A 15,900-nucleotide genomic window follows, 5' to 3' on the forward strand; every position below is an offset into this window, starting at 1 on the left:
TATGAGGTTAAGACTGCATGTTATAACAGTTGTTTGGGTGAGTGAATATCTTTATTGGTGTGGTGATGAGCAAATATATCTCTCAATGGTACATGTCCAACAAACTAGAAAAATAAAAGGCAATGTATGTGACAGTTGTCGTATCTAAATAAGTATACATAAGACTCAGTGATTGTATGAGTGACTGTATGGATAACTGTATACTTGTAATAGTGATTTTATCACACACTAAGTATGAGTTACTATCTATATGAATAAATGAAGTGGTGTTTGTATAAGTGTGTAGCTGACTAAATGTAAGCATGATCCATTTTTTGCATAAGTGAGTAGGATGACTGCATAAGTGAATAGGATGTGTGCTGGTGTGTAAAGTCGATAGAGGTGTATAAGTATATTCGATAGTGTTCTATTGATCATTGACAGCATGTATGAGTGAATCTATAGGTAAGTGATTAGATGCGTGTATAGATCTAGGTTAGACTGGGTTTTTAGGAACTTGTATTGGTGTGTCAATGGATTCAAATATGGTACTCTGTATTTTACAGTGAGTGATGAAAGGTTATACTAGTGTTTGATGAGGTGTATCTGATTGTCACATGGATGATGTCATCAGTGATGTCATCAGTGATGTCATTTAAGATGTCATCAGTGATGTCATCAGTAATGTCACTGACCATGTCATGAAAGATGCAATATGTGACATCATCAGCAGTGGATTGCGGGCGCGCGAGTTATAGTTAGCAGAACTAACTATAACGGAGGAATTTCAATGGTTTTGTACGAGTGAAGTGTCCAGCTAACTATAACAGCCCTGAAACCTATGTTTTTTTCAGTAATTTTCTAAGGTTTTTTAAATGCTAATTCCTAACTATAACGTGCCTGAAACCTATGTTTTTTTCAGTGAATTTCAAATTTTTTTTAAATGCTAATTTGTAACTATAACGTGCCTGAAACCTATGTTTTTTTCAGTTAATTTCTAAGGTGTTTTAAATGCTAGTTTCTAACTATGCCTACAGCGGTAGGACATGTAAAGAAAGAAGAAAAAACACACAGAAAGAAGAAAAAGAAATGCAGAAAGAGGCAAAAGAAGTCCACAAAGACGAAGAAAAGTGCAGGAAGAAGGAAGACATGCAGAAAGAACAAACAGAGGAGCAGAAAGAGGCCTTGTTGCAAAATCATCCAGTACCCTCAACTTTTTCAAATGGGTACATGTGGTAACTGACTCTGACTAACCACTCCTAGAGCCAGTGCTATGCTAAAAGACACTTAGAATACAGTTAAAACACCTACATACACAAGGGAACACTATGCGTTGGGGTACTGACTGAATGATTAGAGTACTGCAAGGAGAGTGCTTTGGTGAATTTATAAGTGGTTGGGTGTTGGCGCAGTGAATGGATTAGTACCTGGTGCTGAATGGGTCACTAGAGTTGTGCAAGGGGAGTGACAGGGTGTTTGCTGGAGTGTATGGATACTGACTAGGGAATTGAAGGAGTGAAAGACCAGTGTTTAGGTGGTTAGAGGACTGCATGCATAGTGGATAGGGGTTTGAAGCAGTCCATGTGCTAAGGCCCGGTTCAGTGCATGAGTACTTTGGTACTGACTGAATGATTAGAGTACAGCAACGAGAGTGCCTGGGTGAATTTATAAGTGGTTGGGTTTTGGCGCAGTGAATGGATTAGTAGATGGTGCTGAATGGGTCACTAGAGGAGTGCAAGGGGAGTGACAGGGTGTTTGCTGCAAGTGTATAGATACTGACTGGGGACTTGAAGGTGTGAAAGACAAGTGTGTAGGTGGTTAGGGGACTGCATGCATAGTGGATAGGGGTTTGAAGCAGTCCATGTGCTAAGGCCTGGCTCAGTGCATGAGTACTTGGGTACTGACTGAATGATTAGAGTACTGCAAGGAGAGTGCCTGGGAGAATTTATAAGTGGTTGGGTTTTGGCGCAGTGAATGGATTAGTAGATGGTGCTAAATGGGTCACTAGAGGAGTGCAAGGGGAGTGACAGTGTGTTTGCTGTAAGTGTATGGATACTGACTGGGGAATTGAAGGCGTGAAAGACAAGTGTGTAGGTGGTTAGAGGACTGCATGCATAGTGGATAGGCGTTTGAAGCAGTCCATGTGCTAAGGCCTGGCTCACTGCATGAGTACTTGGGTACTGACTGAATGATTAGAGTACTGCAAGGAGAGTGCCTGGGTGAATTTATAAGTGGTTGGGTTTTGGCGCAGTGAATGGATTAGTACATGGTGCTGAATGGGTCACTAGAGGAGTGCAAGGGAAGTGACAGGGTGTTTGCTGGAATGTATAGATACTGACTGGGGATTTGAAGGGGTGAAAGACAAGTGTGTAGGTAGTTAGAAGACTGCATGCATAGTGGATAGGGGTTTGAAGCAGTCCATGTGCTAAGACCTGGGTCACTGGATGAGTACTTTGATACTGACTGAATGATTAGAGTATTGCAAGGAGAGTGCCTGGGTGAATATATAAGTGTTTGGGTTTTCGCGCAGTGAATGGATTAGTAGATGGTGCTGAATGGGTCACTAGAGGAGTACAAGGGGAGTGACAGGGTGTTTGCTGGAAGTGTATGGATACTGACTGGGGAATTGAAGGCGTGAAAAACAAGTGTATAGGTGGTTAGAGGACAGCATGCATAGTGGATAGGGGTTTGAAGCAATCCATGTGCTAAGGCCTGGCTCACTGCATGAGTACTTGGATATTGACTGAATGATTAGATTACTGCAAGGGAGTGCCTTGGTGAATTTATGAATCATTGGGTTTTGGCGCAGTGAATGAAATAGTACATGGTGTTGAATGGGTCACTAGAGGAGTGCAAGGGGAGTGACAGGGTGTTTGCAGGAAGTGTATAGATACTGACTGGGGAATTGAAGGTGTGAAAGACAAGTGTGTAGGTGGTTACAGGACTGCATACATAGTGGATAGTGGATTGAAGCAATCCATGTGCTAAGGCCTGGCTCACTGCATGAGTACTTGGGTACTGACTGAATGATTGGAGTTCTGCAAGGAGAGTGCCTGGGTGAATTTATAAGTGTTTGGGTTTTGGCGCAGTGAATGGATTAGTAGATGGTGCTTAATGGGTCTCTGGAGGAGTGCAAGTGGAGTGACAGGGTGTTTGCTGGAAGTGTATATATACTGTCTGGGTGACTGAAGGTGTGAAAGACAAGTGTGTAGGTGGTTAGAGGACTGCATGCATAGTGGATAGGCAGTTTGAAGCAGTCCATGTGCTATGGCCTCGCTCAGTGCAGTGCATGAGTACTTGGGTACTGACTGAATGATTAGAGTACTGGAAGGAGAGTCTCTGGGTGAATTTATAAGTGGTTAGGTTTTGGCGCAGTGAATGGATTAGTACATGGTGTTGAATGGGTCACTAGAGGAGTGCAAGGGGAGTGACAGGGCGTTTGCAGGAAGTTATTAGATACTGACTGGGGAATTGAAGGTGTGAAAGACAAGTGTGTAGGTGGTTACAGGACTGCATACATAGTGGATAGTGGTTTGAAGCAGTCCATGTGCTAAGGCCTGGCTCACTGCATGAGTACATGGGTACTGACTGAATGATCAGAGTACTGCAAGGAGAGTGCCTGGGTGAATTTATAAGTGGTTAGGTTTTGGCGCAGTGAATGGATTAGTACAAGGTGTTGAATGGGTCACTAGAGGAGTGCAAGGGGAGTGACAGTGTGTTTGCAGGAAGTGATTAGATACTGACTGGGGAATTGAAGGTGTGAAAGACAAGTGTGTAGGTGGTTAGAGGACTGCATGCATAGTGGATAGGCGTTTGAAGCAGTCCATGTTCTAAGGCCTGGCTCAGTGCATGAGTACTTGGGTACTGACTGAATGATTAGAGTACTGCAAGGAGAGTGCCTGGGTGAATTTATAAGTGGTTAGGTTTTGGTGCAGTGAATGGATTAGTACATGGTGTTGAATGGGTCACTAGAGGAGTGCAAGGGGAGTGACAGGGTGTTTGCTGGAAGTGTATGTATACTGACTGGGATTTGAAGGTGTGAAAGACAAGTGTGTAGGTGGTTAGAGGACTGCATGCATAGTGGATAGGCGTTTGAAGCAGTCCATGTGCTATGGCCTGGCTCAGTCCATGAGTACTTTGGTACTGACTGAATGATTAGAGTACTGCAAGGAGAGTGCCTGGGTCAATTTATAAGTGGTTGGGTTTTGGCGCAGTGAATGGATTAGTAGATGGTGCTGAATGGGTCACTAGAGGAGTGCAAGGGGAGTGACAGGGTGTTTGCTGGAGTGTATAGATATTGACTGGGGGATTGAAAGGGTGAAAGACAAGTGTGTAGGTGGTTAGAGGACTGCATGCATAGTGGATAGGGGTTTGAAGCAGTTCATGTGCTAAGGCCTGGGTCACTGGATGAGTACTTGGGTACTGACTGAATGATTATATTACTGCAAGGAGAGTGCCTGGGTGAATTTATAAGTTTTTGGGTTTCGGCGCAGTGAATGGATTAGTAAATGGTGCTGAATGGGTCACTAGAGGAGTTCAATGGGGAGTGACAGGATGTTTGCTGGAAGTGTATGGATACTGACTGGAGAATTGAAGGTGTGAAAGACAAGTGTGTACATGGTTAGAGGACTGCATGCATAGTGGATAGGCGTTTGAAACAGTCCATGTGCTAAGGCCTGGCTCAGTGCATGGGTACTTGGGTACTGACTGAATGATTAGAGTACTGCAAGGAGAGTCCCTGGGTGAGTTTATAAGTGTTTCGGGTTTTGGCGCAGTGAATGGATTAGTACATGGTGCTGAATGGGTCACTAGAGGAGTGCAAGGAGAGTGACAGGGTGTTTGCTGGAAGTGTATGGATACTGACTTGGGAATTGAAGGTGTGAAAGACAAGTGTGTAGGTGGTTAGAGGACTGCATTCATAGTGGATAGGCGTTTGAAGCAGTCCATGTGCCAGCTAAGGCCTCGCTCAGTGAATGAGTACTTGGGTACTGACTGAATGATTAGAGTACTGCAAGGAGAGTGCCTGGGTCAATTTATAAGTGGTTGGGTTTTGGCACATGAATGGATTAGTAAATGGTGCTGAATGGGTCACTAGAGGAGTGCAAGGGGAGTGACAGGGTGTTTGCTGGAAGTGTATGGATACTGACTGGGGAATTGAAGGTGTAAAAGACAAGTGTGTAGGTGGTTAGAGGACTGCATGCATACTGGATAGGCGTTTGAAGCAGTCCATGTGCTAAGGCCTGGCTTAGTGCATGAGTACTTGTGTACTGACTGAATGATTAGAGTACTGCAAGGAGAGTGCCTGGGTGAATTAATAAGTGGTTGAGTTTTGGCGCAGTGAACGGATTAGAACATGATGCTGAATGGGTCACTAGAGGAGTGCAAGGGGAGTGGCAGGGTGTTTGCTGGAAGTGTATGTATACTGACTGGAATTTGAAGGTGTGAAAGACAAGTGTGTAGGTGGTTAGAGGACTGCATGCATAGTGGATAGGCGTTTGAAGCAGTCCATGTGCTAAGGCCTGGCTCAGTGCATGAGTACTTGGGTACTGACTGAATGATTAGAGTACTGCAAGGAGAGTGCCTGGGTGAATTTATAAGTGGTTGGGTTTTGGCGCAGTGAATGGATTAGTACGTGGTACTGAATGGGTCACTAGAGGAGTGCAAGGAGAGTGACAGGGTGTTTGCTGGAAGTGTATGGATACTGACTTGGAAATTGAAGGTGTGAAAGACAAGTGTGTAGGTGGTTAGAGGACTGCATTCATAGTGGATAGGCGTTTGAAGCAGTCCATGTGCCAGCTAAGGCCTCGCTCAGTGCATGAGTACTTGGGTACTGACTGAATGATTAGAGTACTGCAAGGAGAGTGCCTGGGTCAATTTATAAGTGGTTGGGTTTTGGCGCAGTGAATGGATTAGTAGATGGTGCTGAATGGGTCACTAGAGGAGTGCAAGGGGAGTGACAGGGTGTTTGCTGGAGTGTATAGATATTGACTGGGGGATTGAAAGGGTGAAAGACAAGTTTGTAGGTGGTTAGAGGACTGCATGCATAGTGGATAGGGGTTTGAAGCAGTACATGTGCTAAGGCCTGGGTCACTGGATGAGTACTTGGGTACTGACTGAATGATTAGATTACTGCAAGGAGAGTGCCTGGGTGAATTTATAAGTGGTTGGGTTTCGGCACAGTGAATGGATTAGTACATGGTGCTGAATGGGTCACTAGAGGAGTTCAATGGGGAGTGACAGGATGTTTGCTGGAAGTGTATGGATACTGACTGGAGAATTGAAGGTGTGAAAGACAAGTGTGTGCATGGTTAGAGGACTGCATGCATAGTGGATAGGCGTTTGAAGCAGTCCATGTGCTAAGGCCTGGCTCAGTGCATGGGTACTTGGGTACTGACTGAATGATTAGAGTACTGCAAGGAGAGTCCCTGGGTGAGTTTATAAGTGTTTCGGCTTTTGGCGCAGTGAATGGATTAGTACATGGTGCTGAATGGGTCACTAGAGGAGTGCAAGGAGAGTGACAGGGTGTTTGCTGGAAGTGTATGGATACTGACTGGGGAATTGAAGGTGTAAAAGACAAGTGTGTAGGTGGTTAGAGGACTGCATGCATAGTGGATACGCGTTTGAAGCAGTCCATGTGCTAAGGCCAGGCTCAGTGCATGAGTACTTGGGTACTGACTGAATGATTAGAATACTGCAAGGAGAGTGCCTGGTGAACTTATAAGTGGTTGGGTTTTGGCACATGAATGGATTAGTAAATGGTGCTGAATGGGTCACTAGAGGAGTGCAAGGGGATTGACAGGGTGTTTGCTGGAAGTGTATGGATACTGACTGGGGAATTAAAGGTGTAAAAGACAAGTGTGTAGGTGGTTAGAGGACTGCATGCATACTGGATAGGCGTTTGAAGCAGTCCATGTGGTAAGGCCTGGCTCAGTGCATGAGTACTTGTGTACTGACTGAATGATTAGAGTACTGCAAGGAGAGTGCCTGGGTGAATTTATAAGTGGTTGAGTTTTGGCGCAGTAAACGGATTAGAACATGATGCTGAATGGGTCACTAGAGGAGTGCAAGGGGAGTGACAGGGTGTTTGCTGGAAGTGTATGTATACTGACTGGGATTTGAAGGTGTGAAAGACAAGTGTGTAGGTGGTTAGAGGACTGCATGCATAGTGGATAGGCGTTTGAAGCAGTCCATGTGCTAAGGCCTGGCTCAGTGCATGAGTACTTGGGTACTGACTGAATGATTAGAGTACTGCAAGGAGTGTGCCTGGGTGAATTTATAAGTGGTTGGGTTTTGGCGCAGTGAATGGATTAGTACGTGGTACTGAATGGGTCACTAGAGGAGTGCAAGGAGAGTGACAGGGTGTTTGCTGGAAGTGTATGGATACTGACTTGGGAATTGGAGGTGTGAAAGACAAGTGTGTAGGTGGTTAGAGGACTGCATTCATAGTGGATAGGCGTTTGAAGTAGTCCATGTGCCAGCTAAGGCCTCGCTCAGTGCATGAGTACTTGGGTACTGACTGAATGATTAGAGTACTGCAAGGAGAGTGCCTGGGTCAATTTATAAGTGGTTGGGTTTTGGCGCAGTGAATGGATTAGTAGATTGTGCTGAATGGGTCACTAGAGGAGTGCAAGGGGAGTGACAGGGTGTTTGCTGGAGTGTATAGATATTGACTGGGGGATTGAAAGGGTGAAAGACAAGTGTGTAGGTGGTTAGAGGACTGCATGCATAGTGGATAGGGGTTTGAAGCAGTCCATGTGCTAAGGCCTGGGTCACTGGATGAGTACTTGGGTACTGACTGAATGATTAGATTACTGCAAGGAGAGTGCCTGGGTGAATTTATAAGTGGTTGGGTTTCGGCGCAGTGAATGGATTAGTACATGGTGCTGAATGGGTCACTAGAGGAGTTCAATGGGGAGTGACAGGATGTTTGCTGGAAGTGTATGGATACTGACTGGAGAATTGAAGGTGTGAAAGACAAGTGTGTACATGGTTAGAGGACTGCATGCATAGTGGATAGGCGTTTGAAGCAGTCCATGTGCTAAGGCCTGGCTCAGTGCATGGGTACTTGGGTACTGACTGAATGATTAGAGTACTGCAAGGAGAGTCCCTGGGTGAGTTTATAAGTGTTTCGGGTTTTGGCGCAGTGAATTAATTAGTACATGGTGCTGAATGGGTCACTAGAGGAGTGCAAGGAGAGTGACAGGGTGTTTTCTGGAAGTGTATGGATACTGACTGGGGAATTGAAGGTGTAAAAGACAAGTGTGTAGGTGGTTAGAGGACTGCAGGCATAGTGGATAGGCGTTTGAAGCAGTCCATGTGCTAAGGCCAGGCTCAGTGCATGAGTACTTGGGTACTGACTGAATGATTAGAATACTGCAAGGAGAGTGCCTGGGTGAACTTATAAGTGGTTGGGTTTTGGCACATGAATGGATTAGTAAAGGGTGCTGAATGGGTCACTAGAGGAGTGCAAGGGGAGTGACAGGGTGTTTGCTGGAAGTGTATGGATACTGACTGGGGAATTGAAGGTGTAAACGACAAGTGTGTAGGTGGTTAGAGGACTGCATGCATACTGGATAGGCGTTTGAAGCAGTCCATGTGCTAAGGCCTGGCTCAGTGCATGAGTACATGTGTACTGACTGAATGATTAGTGTACTGGAAGGAGAGTGCCTGGGTGAATTTATTAGTGGTTGGGTTTTGGCGCAGTGAACGCATTAGAACATGATGCTGAATGGGTCACTGGAGGAGTGCAAGGGGAGTGACAGGGTGTTTGCTGGAGTGTATATATACGGACTGGGGAATTGAAAGGGTGAAAGACAAGTGTGTACGTGGTTAGAGGACTGCTTGCATAGTGGACAGGCGTGTGAAGCAGTCCATGTGCTAAGGCCTGGCTCAGTGCATGAGTACTTAGGTACTGACTGAATGATTAGAGTACTGCAAGGAGAGTCCCTGGGTGAATTTATAAGTGTTTGGGTTTTGGCGCAGTGAATGGATTAGTACATTGTGCTGAATGGGTCATTAGAGGAGTGCAAGGAGAGTGACAGGGTGTTTGCTGGAAGTGTATGGATACTGACTGGGGAATTGAAGGTGTGAATGACAAGTGTATAGGTGGTTAGAGGACTGCATGCATAGTGGATAGGCGTTTGAAGCAGTCCATGTGCTAAGGCCAGTCTCAGTGCATGAGTACTTGGGTACTGACTGATTGATTAGAGTACTGCAAGGAGAGTGCCTGGGTGAATTTATAAGTGGTTGGGTTTTGGCACAGAAAATGGATTAGTAAATGGTGCTGAATGGGTCACTAGAGTAGTGCAAGTGGAGGGACAGGGTGTTTGCGGGAAGTGTATAGATACTGACTGGGGAATTGAAGGTGTGAAAGACAAGTGTGTACGTGGTTAGAGGACTGCACGCATAGTGGATAGGCGGTTGAAGCAGTCCATGTGCTAAGGCCTAGGTCACTGGATGAGTACTCTGGTACTGACTGAATGATTAGAGTATTGCAAGGGGAGTGCCTGGGTGAACTTATAAGTGTTTGGGTTTCGCGCAATGAATGGATTAGTACATGGTGCTGAATGGGTCAATAGAGGAGTGCAAGGGGAGTGACAGCGTGTTTGCTGGAAGTGTATGGATACTGACTGGGGAATTGAAGGTGTGAAAGACAAGTGTGTAGGTGGTTACAGGACTGCATGCATAGTGGATAGGCGTTTGAAGCAGTCTATGTGCTAAGGCATGGCTCAGTGCATGACTACGTGGGTACTGACTGAATGATTAGAGGACTGCAAGGAGAGTGCCTGGGTGAATTTGTCAGTGTTTGGGTTTTCGCGCAGTGAATGGATTAGTACATGGTGCTGAATGGGTCAATAGAGGAGTGCAAGGGGAGTGACAGGGTGTTTGCTGGAAGTCTATGTATACTGACTGGGGAATTGAAGGTGTGAAAGACAAATGTGTAGGTGGTTAGAAGACTGCATGCATAGTGGATAGGCGTTTGAAGCAGTCCATGTGCTAAGGCCTGGCTCAGTGCATGAGTACTTGTGTACTGACTGAATGATTAGAGTACTGCAAGGAGAGTGCCTGGGTGAATTTATAAGTGGTTGAGTTTTGCCGCAGTGAACGGATTAGAACATGATGCTGAATGGGTCACTAGAGGAGTGCAAGGGGAGTGACAGGGTGTTTGCTGGAAGTGTATGTATACTGACTGGGATTTGAAGGTGTGAAAGACAAGTGTGTAGGTGGTTAGAGGACTGCATGCATAGTGGATAGGCGTTTGAAGCAGTCCATGTGCTAAGGCCTGGCTCAGTGCATGAGTACTTGGGTACTGACTGAATGATTAGAGTACTGCAAGGAGTGTGCCTGGGTGAATTTATAAGTGGTTGGGTTTTGGCGCAGTGAATGGATTAGTACGTGGTACTGAATGGGTCACTAGAGGAGTGCAAGGAGAGTGACAGGGTGTTTGCTGGAAGTGTATGGATACTGACTTGGGAATTGAAGGTGTGAAAGACAAGTGTGTAGGTGGTTAGAGGACTGCATTCATAGTGGATAGGCGTTTGAAGTAGTCCATGTGCCAGCTAAGGCCTCGCTCAGTGCATGAGTACTTGGGTACTGACTGAATGATTAGAGTACTGCAAGGAGAGTGCCTGGGTCAATTTATAAGTGGTTGGGTTTTGGCGCAGTGAATGGATTAGTAGATGGTGCTGAATGGGTCACTAGAGGAGTGCAAGGGGAGTGACAGGGTGTTTGCTGGAGTGTATAGATATTGACTGGGGGATTGAAAGGGTGAAAGACAAGTGTGTAGGTGGTTAGAGGACTGCATGCATAGTGGATAGGGGTTTGAAGCAGTTCATGTGCTAAGGCCTGGGTCACTGGATGAGTACTTGGGTACTGACTGAATGATTATATTACTGCAAGGAGAGTGCCTGGGTGAATTTATAAGTGGTTGGGTTTCGGCGCAGTGAATGGATTAGTAAATGGTGCTGAATGGGTCACTAGAGGAGTTCAATGGGGAGTGACAGGATGTTTGCTGGAAGTGTATGGATACTGACTGGAGAATTGAAGGTGTGAAAGACAAGTGTGTACATGGTTAGAGGACTGCATGCATAGTGGATAGGCGTTTGAAACAGTCCATGTGCTAAGGCCTGGCTCAGTGCATGGGTACTTGGGTACTGACTGAATGATTAGAGTACTGCAAGGAGAGTCCCTGGGTGAGTTTATAAGTGTTTCGGGTTTTGGCGCAGTGAATGGATTAGTACATGGTGCTGAATGGGTCACTAGAGGAGTGCAAGGAGAGTGACAGGGTGTTTGCTGGAAGTGTATGGATACTGACTTGGGAATTGAAGGTGTGAAAGACAAGTGTGTAGGTGGTTAGAGGACTGCATTCATAGTGGATAGGCGTTTGAAGCAGTCCATGTGCCAGCTAAGGCCTCGCTCAGTGAATGAGTACTTGGGTACTGACTGAATGATTAGAGTACTGCAAGGAGAGTGCCTGGGTCAATTTATAAGTGGTTGGGTTTTGGCACATGAATGGATTAGTAAATGGTGCTGAATGGGTCACTAGAGGAGTGCAAGGGGAGTGACAGGGTGTTTGCTGGAAGTGTATGGATACTGACTGGGGAATTGAAGGTGTAAAAGACAAGTGTGTAGGTGGTTAGAGGACTGCATGCATACTGGATAGGCGTTTGAAGCAGTCCATGTGCTAAGGCCTGGCTTAGTGCATGAGTACTTGTGTACTGACTGAATGATTAGAGTACTGCAAGGAGAGTGCCTGGGTGAATTTATAAGTGGTTGAGTTTTGGCGCAGTGAACGGATTAGAACATGATGCTGAATGGGTCACTAGAGGAGTGCAAGGGGAGTGACAGGGTGTTTGCTGGAAGTGTATGTATACTGACTGGGATTTGAAGGTGTGAAAGACAAGTGTGTAGGTGGTTAGAGGACTGCATGCATAGTGGATAGGCGTTTGAAGCAGTCCATGTGCTAAGGCCTGGCTCAGTGCATGAGTACTTGGGTACTGACTGAATGATTAGAGTACTGCAAGGAGAGTGCCTGGGTGAATTTATAAGTGGTTGGGTTTTGGCGCAGTGAATGGATTAGTACGTGGTACTGAATGGGTCACTAGAGGAGTGCAAGGAGAGTGACAGGGTGTTTGCTGGAAGTGTATGGATACTGACTTGGAAATTGAAGGTGTGAAAGACAAGTGTGTAGGTGGTTAGAGGACTGCATTCATAGTGGATAGGCGTTTGAAGCAGTCCATGTGCCAGCTAAGGCCTCGCTCAGTGCATGAGTACTTGGGTACTGACTGAATGATTAGAGTACTGCAAGGAGAGTGCCTGGGTCAATTTATAAGTGGTTGGGTTTTGGCGCAGTGAATGGATTAGTAGATGGTGCTGAATGGGTCACTAGAGGAGTGCAAGGGGAGTGACAGGGTGTTTGCTGGAGTGTATAGATATTGACTGGGGGATTGAAAGGGTGAAAGACAAGTTTGTAGGTGGTTAGAGGACTGAATGCATAGTGGATAGGGGTTTGAAGCAGTACATGTGCTAAGGCCTGGGTCACTGGATGAGTACTTGGGTACTGACTGAATGATTAGATTACTGCAAGGAGAGTGCCTGGGTGAATTTATAAGTGGTTGGGTTTCGGCGCAGTGAATGGATTAGTACATGGTGCTGAATGGGTCACTAGAGGAGTTCAATGGGGAGTGACAGGATGTTTGCTGGAAGTGTATGGATACTGACTGGAGAATTGAAGGTGTGAAAGACAAGTGTGTGCATGGTTAGAGGACTGCATGCATAGTGGATAGGCGTTTGAAGCAGTCCATGTGCTAAGGCCTGGCTCAGTGCATGGGTACTTGGGTACTGACTGAATGATTAGAGTACTGCAAGGAGAGTCCCTGGGTGAGTTTATAAGTGTTTCGGCTTTTGGCGCAGTGAATGGATTAGTACATGGTGCTGAATGGGTCACTAGAGGAGTGCAAGGAGAGTGACAGGGTGTTTGCTGGAAGTGTATGGATACTGACTGGGGAATTGAAGGTGTAAAAGACAAGTGTGTAGGTGGTTAGAGGACTGCATGCATAGTGGATACGCGTTTGAAGCAGTCCATGTGCTAAGGCCAGGCTCAGTGCATGAGTACTTGGGTACTGACTGAATGATTAGAATACTGCAAGGAGAGTGCCTGGTGAACTTATAAGTGGTTGGGTTTTGGCACATGAATGGATTAGTAAATGGTGCTGAATGGGTCACTAGAGGAGTGCAAGGGGATTGACAGGGTGTTTGCTGGAAGTGTATGGATACTGACTGGGGAATTAAAGGTGTAAAAGACAAGTGTGTAGGTGGTTAGAGGACTGCATGCATACTGGATAGGCGTTTGAAGCAGTCCATGTGGTAAGGCCTGGCTCAGTGCATGAGTACTTGTGTACTGACTGAATGATTAGAGTACTGCAAGGAGAGTGCCTGGGTGAATTTATAAGTGGTTGAGTTTTGGCGCAGTAAACGGATTAGAACATGATGCTGAATGGGTCACTAGAGGAGTGCAAGGGGAGTGACAGGGTGTTTGCTGGAAGTGTATGTATACTGACTGGGATTTGAAGGTGTGAAAGACAAGTGTGTAGGTGGTTAGAGGACTGCATGCATAGTGGATAGGCGTTTGAAGCAGTCCATGTGCTAAGGCCTGGCTCAGTGCATGAGTACTTGGGTACTGACTGAATGATTAGAGTACTGCAAGGAGTGTGCCTGGGTGAATTTATAAGTGGTTGGGTTTTGGCGCAGTGAATGGATTAGTACGTGGTACTGAATGGGTCACTAGAGGAGTGCAAGGAGAGTGACAGGGTGTTTGCTGGAAGTGTATGGATACTGACTTGGGAATTGGAGGTGTGAAAGACAAGTGTGTAGGTGGTTAGAGGACTCCATTCATAGTGGATAGGCGTTTGAAGTAGTCCATGTGCCAGCTAAGGCCTCGCTCAGTGCATGAGTACTTGGGTACTGACTGAATGATTAGAGTACTGCAAGGAGAGTGCCTGGGTCAATTTATAAGTGGTTGGGTTTTGGCGCAGTGAATGGATTAGTAGATTGTGCTGAATGGGTCACTAGAGGAGTGCAAGGGGAGTGACAGGGTGTTTGCTGGAGTGTATAGATATTGACTGGGGGATTGAAAGGGTGAAAGACAAGTGTGTAGGTGGTTAGAGGACTGCATGCATAGTGGATAGGGGTTTGAAGCAGTCCATGTGCTAAGGCCTGGGTCACTGGATGAGTACTTGGGTACTGACTGAATGATTAGATTACTGCAAGGAGAGTGCCTGGGTGAATTTATAAGTGGTTGGGTTTCGGCGCAGTGAATGGATTAGTACATGGTGCTGAATGGGTCACTAGAGGAGTTCAATGGGGAGTGACAGGATGTTTGCTGGAAGTGTATGGATACTGACTGGAGAATTGAAGGTGTGAAAGACAAGTGTGTACATGGTTAGAGGACTGCATGCATAGTGGATAGGCGTTTGAAGCAGTCCATGTGCTAAGGCCTGGCTCAGTGCATGGGTACTTGGGTACTGACTGAATGATTAGAGTACTGCAAGGAGAGTCCCTGGGTGAGTTTATAAGTGTTTCGGGTTTTGGCGCAGTGAATTAATTAGTACATGGTGCTGAATGGGTCACTAGAGGAGTGCAAGGAGAGTGACAGGGTGTTTTCTGGAAGTGTATGGATACTGACTGGGGAATTGAAGGTGTAAAAGACAAGTGTGTAGGTGGTTAGAGGACTGCAGGCATAGTGGATAGGCGTTTGAAGCAGTCCATGTGCTAAGGCCAGGCTCAGTGCATGAGTACTTGGGTACTGACTGAATGATTAGAATACTGCAAGGAGAGTGCCTGGGTGAACTTATAAGTGGTTGGGTTTTGGCACATGAATGGATTAGTAAAGGGTGCTGAATGGGTCACTAGAGGAGTGCAAGGGGAGTGACAGGGTGTTTGCTGGAAGTGTATGGATACTGACTGGGGAATTGAAGGTGTAAAAGACAAGTGTGTAGGTGGTTAGAGGACTGCATGCATACTGGATAGGCGTTTGAAGCAGTCCATGTGCTAAGGCCTGGCTCAGTGCATGAGTACATGTGTACTGACTGAATGATTAGTGTACTGGAAGGAGAGTGCCTGGGTGAATTTATTAGTGGTTGGGTTTTGGCGCAGTGAACGCATTAGAACATGATGCTGAATGGGTCACTGGAGGAGTGCAAGGGGAGTGACAGGGTGTTTGCTGGAGTGTATATATACGGACTGGGGAATTGAAAGGGTGAAAGACAAGTGTGTACGTGGTTAGAGGACTGCTTGCATAGTGGACAGGCGTGTGAAGCAGTCCATGTGCTAAGGCCTGGCTCAGTGCATGAGTACTTAGGTACTGACTGAATGATTAGAGTACTGCAAGGAGAGTCCCTGGGTGAATTTATAAGTGTTTGGGTTTTGGCGCAGTGAATGGATTAGTACATTGTGCTGAATGGGTCATTAGAGGAGTGCAAGGAGAGTGACAGGGTGTTTGCTGGAAGTGTATGGATACTGACTGGGGAATTGAAGGTGTGAATGACAAGTGTATAGGTGGTTAGAGGACTGCATGCATAGTGGATAGGCGTTTGAAGCAGTCCATGTGCTAAGGCCAGTCTCAGTGCATGAGTACTTGGGTACTGACTGATTGATTAGAGTACTGCAAGGAGAGTGCCTGGGTGAATTTATAAGTGGTTGGGTTTTGGCACAGAAAATGGATTAGTAAATGGTGCTGAATGGGTCACTAGAGTAGTGCAAGTGGAGGGACAGGGTGTTTGCGGGAAGTGTATAGATACTGACTGGGGAATTGAAGGTGTGAAAGACAAGTGTGTACGTGGTTAGAGGACTGCACGCATAGTGGATAGGCGGTTGAAGCAGTCCATGTGCTAAGGCCTAGGTCACTGGATGAGTACTCTGGTA

Source organism: Triturus cristatus, chromosome 1_2 (genome assembly GCF_964204655.1).
Source record: "Triturus cristatus chromosome 1_2, aTriCri1.1, whole genome shotgun sequence".
Classification (NCBI taxonomy): domain Eukaryota; kingdom Metazoa; phylum Chordata; class Amphibia; order Caudata; family Salamandridae; genus Triturus; species Triturus cristatus.